General features: G+C 50.2%; 2 protein-coding genes across 5 annotated transcripts in view; one reads left to right on the top strand and one right to left on the bottom strand.

Annotated features, from left to right (window-relative positions):
* Positions 1-20,587, bottom strand: part of egln3 (egl-9 family hypoxia-inducible factor 3) — a 526,600-nt gene that overhangs the window by 96,602 nt on the left and 409,411 nt on the right. The window lies entirely within an intron of this gene.
* Positions 1-20,587, top strand: part of LOC114666379 (neuronal PAS domain-containing protein 3) — a 764,183-nt gene that overhangs the window by 551,861 nt on the left and 191,735 nt on the right. The window lies entirely within an intron of this gene.

Raw genomic sequence — 20,587 nt, 5'->3', positions numbered from 1 at the left:
CTCTTCATTCATTTGTGATGCGGGTTCACGATTTGCTCCCGGGTCTGCAGGGTGTTTGGGCCTGCTGCCTTCTTCTTCTTACTTTCAGACACATCATTCAGTGCTGCCAGCCTCCAGGTGTGACACAGTGGCTTTTGGGGACCTCCTGATGGCCTGGGTGGACGTGTGTTGATCTGGCGACGGCTTAGACGTGAATTCTAAACGACACGTTTGTCCTCCGGGTGGCTTGATGTCCCCACAGGACCCTTTGCTCGATTTTCAGTGACTGCTCCTTTGTCTCCTTCAGTTTAAGTGCGGTGGGTTCAAAAAAAAAAAAAAGTATTCAGACGCCTTAACTTTGTGCACATTTTGTCGTGTTGAAGATTTCGTTTCAAGGGATGCCAGTTTTGCCCATCAATCTGCATTCACTAACCCATAATGACAAAGTGACAACATGTTGTCACACAAGTCTGCAAATTTATTACAAATTAAAACCTGAAATCTCTCATTCCTAGACATTGTGACGGACGGCTGGGGGGCCTTGTCCAGTTGGGACCCCCTTTTGATGGAAGGACCAGGGGTCCCACAGCAATACACCCCCCCCCCCAAGCCTGTGGCCCCCACCAGGGGGGGCGCCTGGACAGTTGTGTAGCCCCGGGTGTGGCAGGGGTGCTGCCGGAAGAGGATCACAGAGCACCTGGAGTACTAGTGGGTGCCACCTCACACCATCTGGGCAGCCAGCGACGGGAGGTGGTGGAGGGGGCTGGGCGCTGTTGTGGAGAAGTGAGTGCTGTAAGGGCACCTAAAGGGATTGAAGGGTGTGTTGCTTTTGGACGGGTGTCTCTCTGCCTGTCTGTGTTCTGCTTTGGGGAGCTGCACGGCCCCATTATTTCCACAACGTATTCGGACCCTTCATTCAGGAGTTTGTAGAAGCCCCTTTGACAGCTTTGTGTCTTCTTGGTGAGTCTCTACAAGCTTTGCACTCCTGGATTTGGCCTGGTTATCCCATTTCTTCCTGTTAGATCCACTCAGGTGACTGTGAGCTGCCACTCGAGAGACTCGTCCCAAAGCCACTCCAGTGTTGTCTTGGCAGTCTGAGGTGGTCTGCACTCTGGAGCGGAAGGTGGTCTTCAAGGACCTGTCTAGGCTTGCCTGCATTCCTCCTTCCCTCAACTCTGACCAGTCTCCCTGTCCCCATAGCGTGATGCTGCCACCTCCACGCTTGATTGTAGGGCTGGCATCAGGTAGGTGGTGAGCTGTGCCTCATCTTTACCAGATATAAGTGCTTGGACATCTGTCCAGAGAGTTCAATTTTTGTCACATCAGACCAGAGGATCTTTGTCCTGACACACCCAGAGTCCCTCAAAGAGTCACATATTGTTGTTTTACCCAAGAGTGGCCTGATGGACGGAGGGAGTGCTCCTGAGATGGTCGACCTCCTGACTGAAGCTCTGTGAGAGTCAACATTGGCTTCTTGAACATCTCCCTGACTAAGACCCTTCCTGCCCGCTGACTCATTTTAGCCAGACGGCCAACTCCAGGAAGAGTCCTGATGGTTCCAATCATCTTCCATTTCACAATTCCTGAGGTCGCTGTGCCCACTGCAGGCCTTACAAATGCTTTGAGCCCCTTGTTCTGTTTGAGGTCTTCAGAGACTTCCTTGGTCTTCATTGCTGGGTCTCTAGTCCTGACAGGCTCTCTGAATGGTGGGACACGTGACGTTCAATCAGCTCAGCGTGTCACAGGTGGACTCCACTCAAGTTCTCGACGCAACTCCAGGAGGTTTGAAGCAAACAGGAGACAACTTGCAGTGCCACAGCAAAGGTTCTGGATACCTCTAGGGGTGAGAGGTCTCCGGTTTTGATTTTTAATACAGGGTGGCCCACGATAAAGAGGGTCTCGTCTGCCGCTGGATAAGCGGATGTGGTCGTGTCTGAACCGGGCACAGAGATGTATCGACGCACAAGGAGACCACTTTCAGTGTCTTCTGTAAATGTGAGTATCAGGTCTGATCATTTGTTCTCTTCACCGCGTAATGCAGTCGTCTCGGTGGAGGTGGGCCACCCTGTACATTTGCCAACCTTCCTGAAAACGGGCTGTCGTCACTTTGTCATTCTGGGTTATTGAGGGTGACTGATGGGCACAAATGACAGACCCATCCCTACAAAATGAAATGTACAACACAACAGGGTGTGCAGAGAGTGACGGGGTCTCTGTACCCTCTCAGTCCAACTGTCCATCCTATCAAAGTTGTTTCTTCTTGATTTGATGCGTCAGCGCGGTGAGATTTATTCATTTATTTATTCATTTATTTATTCATTTATTTATTGATTTATTTTGTCCTCATTTGTGTTCCTGTTCCAGTTCCTCCTGCTTTGGAATCTTTCTTTTCACCCTTTGACTCCATCAGCGCTTCATTTATTCACAAGGATTCGGTTTACTTGTTACAGGCAGATTGGTGGGAAAGAAAGAAAAAAGGCGATTTGAAAGTGACGCGGTGACCATGACGGATAGACGCTGACGTTTGCAGTGCATTCTGGGTAGTCTGAACACACACAGCGCAGCCCTCTGCTGTTAGTCCCAATGAAGATGGACGCTCCGCTGTGGGATCGCACCACCGATTAACAGCGGGCCGCGGGGGGATTTCTTGGGGCAGAGGCTGTGAAACCTGCTGGGGAGAATTTGATGTCAGCCTTAAAACAAGAGAGGTTAGAGTGTCCGTCGATGAGTGTCTTGTCACCTGAGGGTCTTTGTGGTCCTACAACTGCTTCTGCCCCCAGCCTCTCCTTGAAGTGGGCCATTCTGGACACGCAGCGCCACATTGGCAGTGCCTTTCTAGTCCGGAGAGATTCTGTAGGCACTGTGTGGCGCATACCCTAGTGTGCCCGAGCCCCGTGATGAGGCGTGCGACGCCATTTATACCATGCGGCCCCCGCAAGGATGAACCCTACAGACTCGAGCTGCAGACCTCCAGAGCTTCACTCCACTAAGGACGTCGTCACTTTATGTCACACGTCACAGCTGCTTACACAATACACTTAAGATTAGGGTTAGGGGAGGGGCTCTCTGACTCAAGGCCATTAAACCAGGTGACAAAACCCTGCAATCCAATTGGCTGTCCAGCTGCGGGGGTCTGCAGCTGGACATGAAGCAGGATTCAGGCGGCCCTTTTTATTTTTGTATATTACCAAATGACAACACAAAAAACAAGAGTTAAGTGTGAACTGTAAGAGTTACGTACATATCACGTTTAAAAGAAATTCTTAAAAGTTTCAAATGTCTTAGAACTTTGTTTCTTGGTGCCGAAACCAAGAAACTGCTTATTGAAAGAACCTCCATGTCCGGTCACTAATCAGGGAGTGGCTGAGGAGGTGGTCCACTCCTGCACATACTTGGGGGTCCACATCAGTGACAGGCTGGACTGGTCTCATAACACAAGGGCAGAGTGGACTCTTTATTCTTAGGGGACTGCACCCCTTTAATGGGGTACACATCATCTAATACTCAGTGACGGCCAGCGTGGTGTGCTGGGCTGGTGACATCACTTCAGGAGAAGCCCACCGAATCAGCAAGCTAATTAAACGGGCAGACTCACTGCCTGGAGGTCGTAATGGTGGGGAGAATTAAAACAGAACTGAGCGCCGTTATGAACAACGCTGCACACTGACACAGCCACACTGAGGACTTTCATCTGACAAATTATTCAGCAGGAGTGTGTCAAGAGACAGGCTTGGGCAGATTTGTGTCTCATGTCAGTAAATGTAAAGACTTACATAGGAAGTCAAAATATGAGGTTTGAATACACAATGGGGGGTCTGAAAATCGAGAGTCCACCTCATGAGAAGGATTTAGGAGTCGTAGTGGACTCTAAGCTATCAACTGCCCACCAGTGTTCAGAAGCCATTAAGAAGGCTAACAGACTGTCAGGTCATGTAGTGCCTTGATGTGTGGAGTACAAGTCACAAGAGGTGACGCTGAAGTCTTTATAACACACTGGTGAGACCTCATCTGGAGTCCTGGGTGAAGTTTGGGTCTCCATAAAGACACAGCAGCACTAGAGGTGGTCCAGAGAAGAGCGACTGGGCTGATTCAGGGCTACAGAGGATGAGTGATGAGTGAAGATTAAAAGAGCTGAGTCTTTACAGAGATGAAGAGGAGACCTGACTGAAGTGTTTAACATGACGAAGGGGATTAGTCCAGTGGGTCGAGACGGTGACATTAAAATGAGCTCATCAAGAACACGGGGACACAGCTGGAAAGTAAATTTCACACAAACATTAGGAAGTTTTTCTTCACACAGAGAACCTCAGACCATTAAAATAAGCGACCCAGTAGTGTGGAGGACTTGAGGGGCTTCAACACTCGACTTGATGTTATTTTATAGAATGAAGTGGACAGGACTGGTGAGGTTTGTTTGAATGGCCCGTCCTCCTCCAGACTGTTCTGATGCCCGTGTAGCGCCACACTGTGACCGGGGCTGCCAACTCAGAGGTTTTCTTCTCTTTTTAGCCGTTCTGGTGGGTGTTCAGACCATAGTGTGTGTGTATTTATGTACTTAGCTCCTGTAAAAAGCCCAATTTCTCTCTTGGGACGAATCTACAGGTTTAAAACGCAGCTTCTTTAATGGCACTTGAAGGTCCTTTACTGGGTTGTGTGGTTCCTCGTGGCTCCATCGCTTGACTGGACGCCATTGCATTCTGGGATAGGTTATCTGCTCATTGATAAACTTCTTAAAAAGCTGAAATCTGGTGGACCACCCAGCAGGACACTACTGGATTGCTGACTTATTGTGTGTAGGGAGGGTCCCATTAAAAATGGGGGCCCACTGGGATTTCACACCATCCATTCACAGTCCTTTGCTCTGTGGAGCCCATTAAAGATCTCAATTAATAAAAGGCTTTTTCTGGAACTTTCACACGGATGGGCCTTTTGGGAACCAAAACTGGGTGCCCTATGGCATCGCTCTGACTGACCGCATTGGCACCTTTTCTTTTTAAGAACATATGCACCGATGAACCCGAACTCCGTGCCAGGTACTGGAATGTCTTTGTGGTTTTGGAGAGTTGCCAACGCAGACACATCGTAACGAGGTCCAATCACAATGGCGATGTAAACTCTGGTGGGGTGTCTGCAATGCCAATGGGGAGACACAGACAGCCAGGTTGGGTGGCAGCCATCGGTCCTCCTTCGACTGAATATGATGTGAAGTTCCGTGTTGGACACGTGCCCGCCTGTCTTTGTTCGTTTTCTTGACTGTCGTCTAATATGTTGCTGCCCTCGTAAAGGTGCCCGTTGCTCAAGTAGCAAATGCGCCATTAAAAGGAAACGAACCTAAAAACAGTGAAGACCCCTAAAGCACAGGACGATCAGCTCGTGTTCGCCACTCCTGGAGGTGGCCATTTCGCCCCCGAGCTTCCTAGAGTCCGCTCAGGTGACCGTGTGACAGCGGAGGATCGATTGGCGTGACTGATGGCGCCTCCCTTGATGAATTCGCGCAGGGCGGCGGGTGTTGGGTGCCTCCATATTCTTTTCTGCCCATTAATCCTCTAATGTTCCTCCAGGCTCAGCCTGTCAACATGAATCTATTTATTGCCTTCTTGCTTTTGAGTTTTGCCAAATGTCACACAGCCAGGAAGTCGGGCGATAAGGAAAACGCCGCTCGGGCCAGGTGAGCCACTGCGCTGTGGCACAGGTGCCAGGCTGGCTCTTCAGAGTGATGCCACATGAAGGTTCCAGAAAGAACGGGTCCCGTGAATAAGCAGGAGCAGATGATGGCAGATTTGTGAAGTGCCAGTTTTAGGAGGGATCTCCCTGCACACCACACAGGCACACTGGCAAAGTTGGGGTCTCCTTCATCTGTTGGTATCCTGCAGGGCAGCCCACTAGACATTAACCATTTCTGTTTGATCCACATGTGAGGAAGCTTCTCAAAGCAGAAAGAACCAACTTCATGTGCAAAGAATGGCAAGGACCAGGTCCATGGAGACCCCCCTGCCCAGTAGAGTGCCATTAAAGAACCAGGATTTTTAAGAGGGTGGTCACAGGTGGCCACCCATTTTGAGTCTTAAGGGGCTCCACTGAAGGTGAAGGTTCACTGTTTGAGACCAACGGGATCGCCAAAGCTAAATGAGTGCAGGGCTGAGTGATACGGATGGAGCCGTGGAAAGAGCTATCAACACTTGGCACTTCTGGTGCCCAAAGCGGAGGTGGATGGATAAAGCAAAAGAAGATCTGAAGGAGAAGGGTCTGACTGAGGAGGAGGAGGAGGACTGAGATTTATGGAGAAGGTCCATCAGGCACATCGACCCCACATAGAGTGGCAGTTTGTCCCAACGTGTCCAGCTCCATTCCTGCCTCCGTGTGCCGAAGCACAGTAACAGGGACGTGGGGTAACAGTGCGGCGCCGTCTCATTTACAGGAAGCTGTTTGTTTATTAAATGACAAAATAACAGACAGACATCTTTGAGGAACTGGCATCCCATCCAGGGTTGGCTCCTGCTTTGTGTGAAATGCTGCCTGGATAGGCCTGAGCCCCCTATCACCCTGAAGTGGGCATTGTGCGCCACGTTTCCAGAAGGTTCAGCTCCCTGCGTTTCGATTAATGGCTTGTAGTCAGTTCCTCTAGGGGGCGCACTCTGCTCTTGTGCAGGTCATTTCGGCCTCAGCGCGTCTGTCATGGACGGGCATCCTGTCTTTGGTTGGCTCCTGCTTTGTGTAAAAATGCTGCCTGGATAGGCCTGAGCCCCCTATCACCCTGAAATGGGCGTTTTGATTAATGGCTTGTAGTCAGTTCCTCTAGGGGGCGCACTTTTCCTCTCCTTTGAGACACCCGGGACATGAGGATTGATGTCGGCCATAATGGCAACAAAGAGTAGCACATCTGTCATGGACGGGCATCCTGCCTTGATTGGTTTGCTGTCCGGGACACTCCCCAGCCCCTCATAACTCTTCAGTTAGATGGAATAGATATGGAGGGGGATTAGATTGGGTGGATGGGTGGATGTCGTTTCTAGAAGAGTCTGCCCACCTGCCCCATCTCCTCTCGGGGGCACACACTACTCTTGTATTTGAGAGACTGGTGGACCTGAGGATTGCCGCTGTCAACTCTTTGGGGGACTCTCTCCAGTGTCACGTAGGTCACTGTGGGCTAGGGACTCCCTGCCTCACTTGTGCCTCCCGTGTTTTATAGAGACGGGTGCACTTGAGGCCGGCTGCGGTTTGATTTCATTTCGTCGGAGCGACTTTTTCATTCCGCTCAATTCTGGTCGCATTCGCCTGAAATGGAAGCTGCGCGCTGATATGATGTTTCCTCGCTGCGGGCATGGCCGGCCGCCACTGCTAACTGTAATTTACTTTTCTGTCTCTGTCGCCTTGAGTCTGCCTTCGCCCTCGTTTGTTGAATGATGTGCTAATCCATTATATTCTTCAGACAAGTGTATCGACCAGTATAAACAGACTGCAGGGCACAAACCTAAATGAAAGCCGCGCTTCCCTGAATCATTTAAGCGGCTCCTGCAGCAATCCAGAGCGGCCGGCGTTTTTAAACCTTACTGAATAAACATTAAGAATCCATTAAGGAACCAAACGCCGTCCGATCCGAGTCCGTCCGATCCGGGCACGACGCCAAACGAGGGGGCCGTGAGGTGCCATCTGTCAGTCCGGCTCGTGTGCTGTCGGACCCTCGGTGTGCCCTTGAGGAGTCACCTGATTAAAAATAAAAACTGGAAGGTGGGGGGTCAATGTGGCATCGGCGAGGCCAAGTGAGTGACCCTCTGGGGACGACGAATCGGGCGAGTGGCTCTGAAGTGTCCAGTCGCTCCTCCAGTGCCAATGCAATTCTTTCTTTCCTGTGCCCTTTGTTCCAGCCTGTGTAGCCCACTCTTATGTGACCGAGTTCTCTTTATAAGTCATGGTAGTCGCTTGGAATTGTACTTGATGGTGGCCACTTCTGTGAAAGGCACTATATTAGGAAACCAAAAACGTCTGCCTGATTGTCCATTCCTCCTGCTTTATCACCCGACCAGCTGAAATACCTGGCGTTGCCCAGGAGGAAAATTAAGTGTTTTTTTGAGAAAAATATAATTAATAAAAACACAACTTTAAAAATTAAAATAAATGAACAAACAATGAAGACTCACTGATGTGCTAGTCTTGTATGTATGTGATCATCCAGTTGTTGCTCGGAACTGGCCAATTCGATTTAATTTAAAAAGCAGCAGGCGGGCACACTGGCACTCACACATAAAGAACGCGGGCAGTCACCTCCAGTTCACCCTCTGGTGGTCGTTCTGAGTGTCAACTGACCACAAGATCACCAGAGGGGGGGGGTGGCTTAGGGCTGATTTCACACTACAGTATGTTTAGTCGACCAGTGAGAAACGTGTGTGCCAAGTGTCATGGAGAGCACTCCAGCCGTTCGGAAGTGATGCTGGGACACAGACACACACACAGTGACACAGCCTCACACAGACACGCACACACAGTCACACAGACAGACACATTGACTTGTGTATGTATATATATATATATATATATATATATATATATAATATAGATAGATAGATAGATTACTGCTGACCATGGGTGAGTTTCTGGAGGCCAACCTGAAGGTGGCGATCACAGGCCAGCAATACGGATTTGTTATGACTGTGGGTGACTGTCACTATGGCAACCTAAAGGAGGTGATCAGAAGCCCACAGTACACGTTTGATGTGGCTGTGGGTGTAAATCACTAAGCCAACCTGAAGGGGGCGATCACCACCCCATAATACATATTGATTATGGCTGTACGTGAAGGAGGTGGTTGCAGTCCCATAGTGCACACATTTGACTGAAAGTCACTAAGCGGACCTGAAGGGGGCGCTCTGAGGCCCACCATACGGATTTGTTATGACTGTGGGTGACCCAAAGGAGGCGATCAGCGGCCCACAGTACACACGTATTGTGCCCAGTGAGGTTGGTCCCATCTCATGAAGCTGGAGTTGCCTTCATTTTGGATCACAAGGGTCACCATGGTCATGAACTGAAGTTACTCGCCGGTCGTATTTTGTCTTCTTGCCAGAGTGGCTGGCACTGCTGCCTCACAGATCCAAAGTCCAGGGTTCAAATCACATCTGGTCGTTGTCCGTGCGCACTTTGCATGGTCTTCCTGTGCTTATCGTTAAAGACATGCATGTTATGGTAATTGGTGATTTCAAATTCGGGGTGGGGTGGGGTGTGCATCGGTGGGCCGCACTGATGTCCCATCCAGAGTTGCTTGGCATGTAATGGAGCTGCAGTGGGCTCCACTCCTGTGCCCCTCCATTGAGAATGTTAGTCTAACTCTCAGTCCTTCGCAGGCCCCACATGACAATGACAGCAGGTTTGTCTCTGCCGATGACTGGACTTTCAAACTGGGTGGCTGCCCAGTGTGCATCTGGTGCTGCCCGGCTTGGCTGTGCCCCCCCACCAATCGTCATGATGTCGAATGGGCGGGGCTTACACAGCAGATGACATCATGGAGCAGCCAATGAGATAATAAGTGACGTTTGAGGGCGTTTAACAAGTGCCACCCTCTATGATGCTTGCCATCTTCAAGTGACATCTGTGAAGCGTGACAGGCCCACTCTAAGGACATTGACCAGCCCCCAGGTGGACCCCACTGAGGTCATATCTTCCTTTTTTTTTTTCTTGACTCCAGCATTCTTTTTTTTTTTTTGCGCCCCACTCTCAGAGAGGGAGGCACGGCGCCCCCTAATGGAAGTGTTTCAGTGGACGCCTTTCCTCACTTCGCTCTGATCTCATCCTGCGCTGAAAGCAAAGATCTCCGGCGATATCGGGCATGTGTGAGATTAATCCTGTGGAGGAGCGAGGAATTTCAATCACAAGGCCCAACTGCACCCCCCCCCCCCCCTAAACACACCCCGGTGGGGGCGGACAGATTGCCGCCTCATTGTGAGCTCCCACAGTCAGCCGGCACCCCATGAGAGGCGATTTGTTAGGGTAAATAGAATGAATTATTTCACAGTTGTGCCTCGTGGCAGATGGGTAATAAAGTCTTCAGCGGAACAAACCGGCCCTGCTCAGCGTGCCGAGCGATGCTAAACAAATAATCAGGCAAATCACTGAGGCATTCGGTGGCGGCCAGCAGCTCCATGTTTTAAAATGAACACCGCCGGCCGAAATGCCCGGCTCGATAAAACGCAAACGCAGTCGGCTCAACAGCAGCCCGTGTGCTTAGCAAAAGCAGCAGGACGTTTGACAGCCGAGTGGTAAATGGGTGATTAGGAGCGTGTCGTACACTTGCTGTGCACTAGAGGGCGCCACCATTGAAGGGGCTGCCAGTCTGTGTAGTAGCAAGAATACAGGCGCCCTGTGCCCAAAGAAGAGCAACGTGCAGGACGTGGGGAGACCATGCAGACTTCACACAGATGCTGATTTGAATGTGGGTCCTGGAAGTGTTGGGGGGGGTAGCAGCCCAAACCACAGCCCCACTTTATCATTGAAATCCATTGAGGAGCTCAGGGTAGAACCTCAATTCTTGACCACAACAATGCATGGATGGACAATGGGCGCCAATGTGGTGTAGGGGTTTAAGACTTCAGACCTTGAGGGTTCACATTCATGGTCACACCAAAGTCCCGTTACCTGCCTGGGCTCCCACTGGGAAAAAAACAAAAGAAATGGAACCAACTGTATCTCAAATGTCCTGTCAGCCAAATACGTACGCAAATGTAGCGTGTGTGTGGCCATTTGTCACCAGTGGAGGGCGCCATCAGTGCAGTACACATTTCACTGGCAGTCTGCAGAATGTTAACTCGGGGAGCTGGTCAGGTCCGTCCCGTCAGGTGTTTTATATAGCGCCTTACCATTCCATCCTCAGACACTATGGCTGCTGAGCAGAAGTAGACTTGTCCACAAATGAGCGACACTTTGGACTCGAGGAGTTGTTTTATATAGCGCCTTGCTGTCCTTAGGCAGTTTATTACTGCTGAGCAGATGCAGAATGGTCTACAAATGGGAGAAGCTCTGGACTGAAGGAGCTGGTCAAGTCCGTCCTTTTCAGGTGTTTTATATAGTGCCTTACCATCCCACTCTTAGACACTTTGTGGCTCCTGAGCAGACGTAGAATTGTCCACAAATGGCAGAAGCTTTGGACTGAAGGAGCCGGTTGGCTCCGTCCCTCCCAGTGTTGTGTTCCTCCCTTTGACCGATGTTCTTGGGTTAGGCTTCATCCTTCTCATGACTCAAAGAAGGTCTTTCAACAAATGGAGTGAACACAGCAGTTGGCCTGCATGGAAATACAAAGGTTCAGGTTGTCCTGTCCCCAATGAGCCCAGGGACTCTGCTGACGTGGCTGTGACACTTGAGAGTGACAGTTTTTGATCGTGGACCTCAGGAGCTGCCTGGCTGAGAAGACAGTAGTAAAAGCAAATCCCACCCAGACACCTGGGGGTCAGGCTGCTCCTCCACATAAGTTTTATCGTGGGTCACCACTAGGGGGCGCTGTTCTTGTACCCACAGGTATTTTTAATAAAAGCCCCCACCCCTCCATGTATTTTTGTGTCGTTTATCAGTGTTGATTTATGACAAATCCTGAGAGCCCTGTGGCCTGCAGGGAGGCTCCCGAGACTGGCAGCATGAAGTGCCTTTGGGGCACATCAGCCACCAGCCTCCCGCAGGGTGTCACCGACATCAATTAACCCCACATTATAAAGTTGGGGGGGGGGGTTCTTTTAGCTGCTGTCAGTTTCATCCTGGGTGTCTCAGCTGATTGAGCGTCCACTGACCCGGGTTCAAATAGAGGCCTGCTGTGTTTTGCTGTGAGGGGCGACTCGAGAGGTCGGGCGCTTTGAAGTGCACTCAGGGTGGCACAGACCTCCTTGGGTTTTATTTGTTTGTGTAATTTTAAGCCAGATGGCAAGCTGTGAAAGGTGCCGTACAACACAAGAGGCGCTGCCATTCAGGTGTCCTTTGTGTGCCTCTGGGCGCGGCCTCCACCCGAAACTTCTAGAAGCTCCTTTGGCTTTCGAATTTGATTAATTGACGGCCCTCCATCGTGCATTTTAAGTGGCGCAGCTCAACTGGTTTCATTACCTGCAGCCATCAAGGCGGTCTTAGAAAAGACGTGGCGGTGGCAGCCTCCCAGGAGCTTTGGGGGTTTATAAATTGTTAAACAAGAGGATTTTCCGAATTTTTAACATGTCCCCATTGGCCAGAGCAGCACAGAGCGAGGCAGGGGGCAAACTGCATGAGGCCGGGGAACAAATAAAAGACAAAACGTTCTAGAAGAGCTGGCCAACCAGCCTACCCACCAACAATGAGAAGTACGAGGACTTGTGGGAAGTGGGCAGGAAATGGGCATCAGCTTGAAGATGTGCCCTCAATGACTGTGGGTGGCTTGGTGACGCAGTGATTAACTACTTCTGCTAAAGAATCCTGGATTCAAAGCCCAATATCTGAGTGCAATTGGCATGTTCTCCCCAGATTAGGCCGTCAGTTTTCTCTGGGTACTCAGATTTTTGACTGAATGACTGGGGACAGCTTGGTGGCGCAGTAGTTAACCACTTGTGCTGAAGAATCCTGGGTTCAAATCCCACTGTCTGTGTGGACTTTCTGTGTTCTCCTCACATCCAGGTGATGTTTTTTCTCCAGATATTTGAATTTTGTTTTCCTCCCACATCCCAAAGACCTGCAGGTTAGGTGACCTGGCCCAGGCTGCGGTGGTGCGCATAGACCAGAGGACACGGAGCTAATGGAGGCAAGAAAGTGAAGGACGTCACCCCTTCGCTGACCCTTCACTCAGTGGCCAATGCCACCGATTTTCACCAGGACACTAAATGTGAGGATGACTGGGTCTTAACAGTCCATGCCTTTGTATAAGTGACCGCTGTCAGTCAGGGTATGACTGGCACTGGAGGTGGCACGGTGCCCGTTGTCCTAAGATGTTAGCCAGTCATTTTATGCATTTCTGCAGCCAAAGTAATTCACTCAGTAAGTCAGTGACAGACGTTGAGCCCCAAGATTAATGAAATGAAGAAGGACTGGCCTGGTCCAATGTCGTAATTATAAAATGGAAAACAAACGTATCTTGTACCTCGGTAATATGATGAATCACCCACTGAATGGTGGATAAGAACACCCGCTGTGCTGCCCAGCTCAACGTAGACCCCAGCGGTAACATTTCCAGTGCCCCTTGCAGTGAGTATGCCTCTGTCATGTGCCACTTGGTATGACATTTGTAAAGGCAATGTTTCTGATGCACCATCTGTTGGAATCACAAATGCGATGCATATGTCTCTGTAATATTCCATTTGGTACAGGATTTGTACCAGCTGTGTTAATGTGTATGATGTGCCATCTGTTGGAATGAAAATGTTTGTGATGCATCATCATCAAGGAGTGAGACACACAGACAGACACACAGACGCTTATCCTTTCATTACGTTGGACTAGCTGTGCTACCCGTCTAGGGCAGGTTGAAATCCAAGTTTGCAGTATAGCTGAGTATAGGAAAGGTACAATATAAATGAAATGTGTTATTAGTATTAGTATTATTATGATGCTTACTATACCATCCATTAGAATGTATTTTGTAATGCATTACATTTCTTATTTCAGAAGATGGTGCGCCACAAACATTAGAAGTGCTTTTACAAATCCTGAACCAAATGGCATATAACAGAGACATACGCATGGCATTTGTGATTCCAACAGATGGCACATTCTAAACATTTTTTTTGCAATAAAATTCGTAGCAGTTGTGATTTCAACAGATGGCACATCACAAACATTAACACTTCATTTACGAATACCATACCAAATGGCATATAACAGAGACATATGCATAGCATTGGTCATTCCAAAAGATTGCACAACACAAACCTTTTTAGTAATGCATTGTATTAGTGATTCCAACAGATGGTGCATCACAAGCATTAGCACTGCTTTTACAAATCCCTTGCTAAACGGCATAGAGCAGAGACATATGACAATAGATGGAACATCACAAATGCTTTTAGTAATAAAATGCGCTGCATTTGTAATTCCAACAGATGGCGCATCACATATATTATCACTCGTTTTATGAATCCCATATCAAGTGGCATATAGCGGAGTCATAGCAAGTTGACGGACACACAGGTACACAGACACACTGCTGTTTAGGTGGTGCTGTCATGATGCCCACTATTCCATATTTAACACTCGGTTATTAAGGAATTATTATTATTCTTCTTTGTCTTTTATTTAATTGATTTAATGCCAAGGAATCATCCTCAGGTGCCCGCTTCGAGCTAACACCTCTTGGTATGAAATCCATTTAAAGGCCCAAGTTGTTGAGTGACGTGGGGTGCCATAGAGAGTGAATAGGTTGGTTTATGACTGTATAGCGCCACTCACCCCAGGGTGCCATATTTGTACCAAATACTACATCAGTGCTTCTAAACCACTGGGTTGGCTGGCAGGCCACCTCTGCCGGTGGGTCACAAGTTGCCATTGTTCATAATGGTATTAGGCCATGGGGGTGTCGTGATGGGTCACAAAGTGTGTCGCCCAACTCTCGCCGCCACCCCGACAATCATCCCTGATTTCAATTCACAGTTGGGTGCCCCCAGTGTTCTTCTCACTCATCCCCCTCTAACGTTCGTGCTTGAACCCCCCCACCCCAGGGTGGGCGCAAATTCACTTGTATGACAACACTAGAAGGGTTTAGAAACACTGCACTACATGATGTTCATGAATTGAGGTGGCAGTGCCTATCCCAGCGGCTGGAGCCAAACCTGCAGGGGGTTGCCAGGCTGTCACATGCGCCACACCCTCATGAGGTGTTAATTCAGAACGGCCAGTTGAACTAACATACGTGACAGAGATGCCCAGACAGGAGGAAGACGTGCAGACTCCACATGGGGACGCCTGTGCCACGGAGTCCGATCAGCAGCTCGTGTTGTGTTTTAGCCACTGGGGGGCAGCACTGGCCGACAGAGAAGCACACACCGTGGAGTGAAGGCGCTCAGGTGCCACTTGTGCTTCCTTTTTGGATGAGCCATCCAGCGGGCCAAGACAACAAAGATGGCAGAAGGTTGTGCCACTGGTGCCCTCGGTTTATTCATCTCACGTCGCAAACCCCCCAAAAAGAGCGAGTGACAAATCTGACTACAAAGCCGGTGACGCTTTGGCAGCGTTTATTACGACTTAGCAGCTTATTAGCTTTTACTGCTGCAAACTTTGGGCAGGCGGTGGCAGTGGTGGCAGGCGAGGACGGCGGTGGAGAGCAGGCCGATTATGAATGCGCCGAGCATTTGGAAGATCTATTCCGGTTATTTATGCCATGGCTACCACATTTGTGTAAACATAAAATCTCATGCTTTATTACTTCCCTTTTGCACCACAGCCTTGACCCCAGTCATCGTAAATTGAGAAATAGTGGGGAACTAATGGAGACAGATGGGAATATGGCATGCCATTTACTCAAATTGGTAAAGTAATTAACCTCGAGGTGCTCGGTTTGCAGGAGAAATTGTTGGAATATCTCGCGGAGCCAGATAAACAGACTCCCGCCTTAACCGCTTGTGACAACTGCATCATAAACTCGACTCGTTCTCTTCAATTGACCTGTCAACATCTCAGGACCAAATAAAGATTTGTATTACAATGCGGGCGCCCACAAGTGTGCGCCCTGCGCGCTCGCGCCGCCTTCTCCCTTTGAGGCCGTCTCATCGGCTCTGTCTTCAGTCATTACGGCTCGTACAAATCGGCCGGCGCTCAGCGGCTGACAGCTCTGTGACAGCAGATGGTAGTCATTTGGCTGCCGGGAGTGGAATTAAAGGGAGACGGAAAAATGGGCCAAGCTGCCCGGGTGAACGTGCTGGACTTTGGCCACCATCTGGATCAGATGCTGCCATGAGGCACTTGCGGTGGACGTCGTCCAGCTTGTGAACCCGGGCTGGCCAGCTTACCCAGGAGATGCTGCCCTCCTGTCCTCCTACAGAGGTCGTAGCAGGCGCCCAGTCTACCCGAGCTTTAAAGTGAAGAGTGGCAGCTGCATGCCAGTGTGGGACAGGAACCACCCGTGGGTGAGGTCCAACCATGTGTTGTGAAAGGGAGTCACAGACGTGGAAAAACTGGATGTGAGGTCACCTAAAAGTCTCATAAAGCAAGTGGGGGCCTCACCCCAGGTAGCCAGACCCCTACCACCAAAGGCAGGCTCTGGCCTAAAAAGGGGCCTTGGCTTTTACAGTTTAAAAAATCTCTTTAGTTCTAGCTTGCCTAGATATGGCCTCACCACAGGCAGCCAGACCCCAACCACCACAGGCAGGCTTCTGCCCATGAGGGCCTAAAAGTGGGCTCTTTTAAAACTCATAAAATATCTTTAAATAAGTCCAAACCAGACGAAATGACCCGCTAGGGAGAGGAACCATAAAAACCCTCTGGCTTGTGAGACGGGTCCACACAACGGATCTCTGTAAACTGATTTGGACCCCCAACAGCTCTGAGTGAGGACCAGAAAGACCCCAGCAGTGATGAGGGCATTTGGATAGAAACATAGAAACGGTCATCTTATTGGCTGACCTCCACACTTCTTCTCTGAGGCGGGCTGACTGGCCTCCTCTTTCCCGATTGTTCAGATTATACCACCCAGGGCAGCGGGCACAGCTGGTGAGCCACACTCATCCTCCGCCTCTTTCCTATACGGCTGAGCGCTTTGCTATTCTCTTGTCACCGACTCGCCTGGTGGGTTCGAACTTTTGATTCCTGTCGTGCCGGGTCACTGGCTTCAGGATTTTGAATTTCTAATCCAGTAAGGGAGCCAAGGAGCTGCTGCTTCTGTTAAAAGAATGTCGTGGAGGGGCACGAGGGCGGGGGGGGGGGTTTCAGCAGTTCGTTTTATTTATTTATTATTTACAGTTCGGGTAAAAAAAAAACGGAACTTTCCTTACCATCCCACATTTGTGATGCGACTCCAGTGAATCTTCTTGCCTTAAGACCCCGCTAGATTTGGATGCTTTAAGCCCACCTCAGCGTTCAATGGGATGCAAAAGTGGGAGGAAAACAAAATGCCAGCGGTGGGCATTGTCCGTACTGGCAGGCCGCAGGATGCCATCCTATGTTCTGTCTGTCCTGACTGTCCACCCCAAGCGTGTCAGATACAACTGGCAGGAACTGCGCCCGGTTCAGTTAGTAGGGTGGCACAGTGGGCACCTCGTTATAGTTAGAGAATTGAAATTCCCTGCCAGTCTCTCCTCGATTATACTGATGTTGGGTTGGTGACGGGGTATTAGAAGAGCAGAACGTGTTTTTTTTTTAATTTTGTGATCCGGGTTCAACTCCACTCCACTTTGGGTTTACACGCACCGTGGCATTCGGGTTCAAACTGCCAACTTCTGTCAGTCACGCAATCTGCAGCTTAGCAGGAAACATAAAGAAGAAGAAAGCGCAGGCCGCCTCGGCCCCTCCCACCTCATTTTCTGACCCTGTTTTTCCTGGTGGGGGGGGGTCCAAGCAGTTCAGCTCAGACTTCCCTCACCCCCAGGTACGGATTCCAGCTCCGTTCCCAAGCCAACCAAGAGATACAATCGCCCCCCCCCCCCCAATACCCCTCCCCAACCTTGGCGTGTCTTGGGTCGGCCGCAGGGGTCTCGATCCACTGGGATGTGACTGCAGTAGATCTAGAGAAAGGGGGAGCTGCCTGGGGGGGCCATCCTAATGATCCACCCAAACCCCATCTTGGTCCTGAGGAGCAGCGACTCCACTCTGAGGCTCTTGCCGTGACGTGGGGGGGTCCTCAGAAACCTCATCTCTGCCACTTGCACTCGCCATCTGCCCCCCTGCTCGTGACCGTTGGGGAGGACAGGGATGGGGATCAGTAAGGAAATGAGAGCTTTGTCTTTAGACTCTGCTCTGCTCACCACTACAGGCTGGTACGGTGCCCACCCAACACCTGCCGATGTTCCTATCTGCTTGTTGATCTCCGTTTCTTGTGAAGAAGAACCTGAGACACTTGAACTCATCCACTAAGGGGGGGCCACTGCGGACCCTCACGTTGACATGATGGTGCACCACAGAGGCAATTCATCTGGAGCTCTTTGTGCTCCTGGTCTGGCAAACAGCTTTGGGCTGAAAGGTCAGACAACCCTCATGTTGGTATAAAGTGAAAAACAAGGATGGGGGGGGGGGTGCCAAGCAACCCACATATCCTGGACGGGTGGGTGGGTTCAGTCCGCAACGACAATGTGCAGCCATCTTGAAGGGTGATAGTCAAGTGGAATGCCAGTTTAGTTGGCGGGCACAGGTGGGAAAGAGTAAGACGGGCCAATGGAGCGCAGCCCACCTGTCCTGTGGAATCGATTATTTGAAACTCATTTACACAACTGTCTCCTCAATTACGCATTTCGTTTCCATTTATGAATGCAATATGCAAATGGATACCAGTCACAGTGTTGTGAAAAAGTATTTGCCCCCTTCCTGATCTCCATTATCTTGTCACAACGAATGGCTGCAGATCTTTAGGGAAAATTTATTTCTGGAGCACCTTTCAGCGAGACCACCGTCTCAAAGCACAAGTCCAGGCCATCAGATGAAACAATTCACTTGGGATCACCAAAGGGGAGCAGACGCCGGGACTGACCCCACAGCCACCAGGACGCCATGTCACTCAGTTAGGTGTCATTTTATGTAGCGCCTTCCAGCGTGACAGCTGTGTCGGAGGAGGACCCCAGGCAGGTGTGAGGACTGACCTTTGGAGTCCCCACCGCTACTATTGCCCAGTTAAGTGTTAAGTACAGTATATAGTGCCTTTCAACATGGTCTCAAAGGGTGGGGAAACAACTCCCTCAGGGTCACATGAACTTGTAGATCTGGAGACGACTCCTCGGACCTCCTGCTTTACAGATGACTCCCCCCGCCACTAGGGGGCCCTGTTGCCAATTAAACATTATCTATATAGTGCCTTGGTCTCAACGGGAGGTGAAACAACTCATTGAGGTCACGTCGAGTTTGTATATTTGTGTGCTCAATCTTCGGACCTCATTCTTTACGGTTGACACCCACCGCAGCTTGGGTGGGGAGGTTGGGCGGCGTACTGCTCAGTTACACTTGATTTCATAGAGCGCCTTTCATCTCAGTCTTAAAAGGATGGTGAAAGAACTCGCTTGGTGAACACCAGAGCCGCTAGGGGGGCCGTACTGCTTAGTTAAACTTGATTCCATATGGCGCCTTTCAGCACGCTCATCATTTTAAAATGGTTCACACTTACATCAGTGCTGTCTGTACTTGATACGTAAGTAAGTGACATTCCTGTTGTTGTGAAGCAGGCCACCCGTCGCCGGTGTCTGTCCTACCAGGAGATCTGGACTGGCACACAGTGGACGCGACTGCCGGGCTTCCACACCACCTCATACCCCGGAGGTCCGGTTGCCCGTGCCCGTGTCAGCAGCAGGTTACTGACAGAGGAAGTTCCTGGCAAATCCTGACATATTTTGCTGCATGTGACAAGTGATGTGACAGTGACAGCTGATTTGGGTCCTGCCTCTAATAAGTGAATTAATCGGAGGTAAAACATAGCGATCTGTCATGTTCGTGATACCTTAACAGCTGGCTGCCTTGTCCTTCGGTGACAAGCTAGTTTGTCCTGTGCAAATCTTCTGTCACAACGCACTCGAGAAGCACCGGGAGAAAATTGCGCGGCCGTTCCCGAGTCGGTGAGGAATATCTTGTCAGACGTAGCCAGCTGTGCCAGTCATGCCGTGTGCAGCGGCGCTCGGCGAACGCTTTCCCCTGCAGCGTCTCCACGTCTCGAGGACCTGTCAGACGTCACAGGGGCTGGCCGGAGGACGAACGTCGCCAAGCACGTTATATATGGGGGGGGAGTTCGGTTGACTTCAATATGGCGCTCTTGTATCTCATCAGTGACAAAACAACCAAGTGGGATGAAAGCCAGAAGTGGCTTGGCGTTTTAACTGCCAACTGCACGCCGATGTAACAGGTGCCAGCGTAACAGTGCCCAGGCGTAGAGCAGAGGGGACCACCGGCTAACAGCGCCTGTGAAAGGGGCATACTGTGCAGCTGAAGGTTGCTTATGCTGCCTGGGCAGCCTTTGGCCCAAGAAGTCAGATGGGTGCCAACACTCCACCCTTTGGTAAGATGGCATCTATAGGGAATGAAAGTGCTGACCGATGCAATAGCCACATAGCGCTGTAGGTATTGGGGCTGACCGTCAGGACTGTGTGCCTTACACTTGACATTTATAGCCACCAGGGGGCAATCCTGCCTAATTGTGTCTTATTTATATAGCGCCTTTCAGTGGGATGACCGTCTCAAATATTAAGTGAAGGAGTAGATGTGTGGACTGACCCCCTGAGCCTTCATACTGCACAGCTGACACCCCATAGCCACTTGAGGGCCATACTTTTTCATATAGTGCCTTTCAACAGCATGAATATCTCTAAGCAGGTCCCCACGTGAAATGACCCGTGCACTATAATCAACCAGTAAGGGCCATATTGGATAACGGAGTGTTGTTTTATATAGCGCCTTTCATTGTGACCAGTGCCTCAAAGCACCAGCCCAGGCAGGCAATTGAACTGACCACCTCCGAGGGGGGGGCCTGACCCTGTGGAGCACTTACTGTACA

The sequence above is a fragment of the Erpetoichthys calabaricus genome, chromosome 16 (genome assembly GCF_900747795.2).
Source record: "Erpetoichthys calabaricus chromosome 16, fErpCal1.3, whole genome shotgun sequence".
Classification (NCBI taxonomy): domain Eukaryota; kingdom Metazoa; phylum Chordata; class Cladistia; order Polypteriformes; family Polypteridae; genus Erpetoichthys; species Erpetoichthys calabaricus.
The sequence above is the reverse complement of the archived record's forward strand: the minus strand, read 5'-3'. Positions and strand labels throughout refer to the sequence as shown.